At 31.8% G+C, this 1820-nt stretch overlaps 1 non-coding gene across 1 annotated transcript; it reads left to right on the top strand.

The window, feature by feature from the left end:
• The first annotated feature begins 272 nt into the window (after positions 1–272).
• Positions 273–414, top strand: LOC142874883 (U4 spliceosomal RNA). Its single transcript, XR_012922468.1, has one exon. It is a non-coding gene; the product is annotated as a U4 spliceosomal RNA (small nuclear RNA).
• Positions 415–1820: the final 1406 nt, after the last annotated feature.

Here is a 1820-nt window from a genome sequence, read left to right as displayed (position 1 = left end):
TTTTTCTTACTTGTACTGTCTTTGCCTCATTTTGGTATCAAGGTTATATTGCTCTCATAGAATTGGTTGAATACTTTTCCCTTTTGATTCTATGAAATGGTAAAAATTGAATTATCTACTCCTTGAAGGTATGGTGAACTCACTTTTAAAACCTTCTGTAGTTGAGTTTTTGAGGGGGAGTTTGCAGATTTTTGAGCACTATTTCAATTTCGTTAGCCTGGTCAGGTTTCCCACATCTTTTCAGGTGTTTGGTAAGTTAATTTTTTTCCCCTAGCTTTGTGCAGGGGCAGTATTGTAGCCAATGAGGTTTATCCGAGGCATGAATTATTGCTAATTGAAAACTTTTCCCAATACATTGCCATGATAACTTGCAACACAGTTGGCATTGGTGACTTTTAACAGTCCCTACAGGGACCGAATTAAAAAAAAAGATTTTTTTCTAGGAAATTGTCCATTTGATGTTTTTTGTATTTATTATCCAAAGTTGGTCATAGTGTTATCTTAGAATTTTAAAAAATATCTACTTTATAGTTAAAAACTAATATTTTTTTCTGATCACGGAAGATGGCCACCAATTCTTTGATATTTGTTAATATTTGCTTTATGACATAACATGCTGCCATTTGGGGGAAGATCCATGTGTGCTTGGAAAGAATATCTACAGAGTTCTCTAGTGTACCAGGTATTGTCCAAATATTTTATATTCTTACTATTGTTTTTCTCTGTTGGATTTGTCAGTTTCTGAAAATGGTATATAAAATTCTATTATGATTGGAGATTTACCACCATTTTCTTGTAAGCTTGTCAATTCTTGCTTTAAATATTTAAAGGCTGTTTCTAGATGTATATTGGTTCAAGATTATTATAACATCTTTGTAAATTTTTTATCATTATTTAATAATCTTATTTATCCTAGTAACAATGCTTTTGACTTTAGGTCTGTTTTCCCCCCTAATAGTAATACAGCTATGCCAGCTTTCATTTGGTTATTTGCTTTGCATATTTTGCCCACTTTTTGCTATCAGCCTTTTGGTGTCCTTTTAAGTTTTAGTATTATGTCTTGTTATAAAGAATATAGTTGATTTGTTTAATTGGCAAATTTACTCCACTTACCTTTTTTAGAGATTATTGATGTTTCTCTCATCAATAATCTTTCATTCTTACTGAGACATAAATGACAAGTGGGATTTTGATATATTTAAGGTGTACAATGTGATGATTTGATAGAGGTATATACATCATGAAATGATTACCACGATCAGGATAATTAATATAACCATCACTTAAGAAAGTTACCTCTTTTTCCTATGGTGAGAATATACCTAAGATCTACTGTCTTCACAGATTTCAAATATCTAATACAGTATTATTAATTATAGTCACCATGCTGTCACTAGGTCTCCAGAACTTATTCCTCTTGCAACTGAAAGTTTGTATCCTTTGGTCAATATCTCCTCATTTCTCCAACCCCCTAATACCTGGTCACCATACATCCACTCTCTGGTCTCGTGCAGTATTTGTCTTATTTCACTTAGCATGATGTCTTCCACGTTCATCTATGTTGTCAAAAATGGCAGAATTTCTTTCTTTTTTTAAGGCTGAATAACATCCCATTATATATGCAGCTGGCCCTCTGTATCCACTGTTCCACATCCACAGATTCAATTAACCTCAAATCGAAAATATTTGGAAAAAAAATAAAAAAATAAGACAGCAATAGAAAATAATACAAATTTAGGAACACAAGATAACAACTCTTTGCATAGCATTTATATTATATTAGGTATTATAAGTAATCTAGAGATGATTTAAAGTATACA

This window comes from Microcebus murinus, chromosome 1 (genome assembly GCF_040939455.1).
Source record: "Microcebus murinus isolate Inina chromosome 1, M.murinus_Inina_mat1.0, whole genome shotgun sequence".
Classification (NCBI taxonomy): domain Eukaryota; kingdom Metazoa; phylum Chordata; class Mammalia; order Primates; family Cheirogaleidae; genus Microcebus; species Microcebus murinus.
This window is presented reverse-complemented; position numbering and strand designations above follow the sequence as displayed.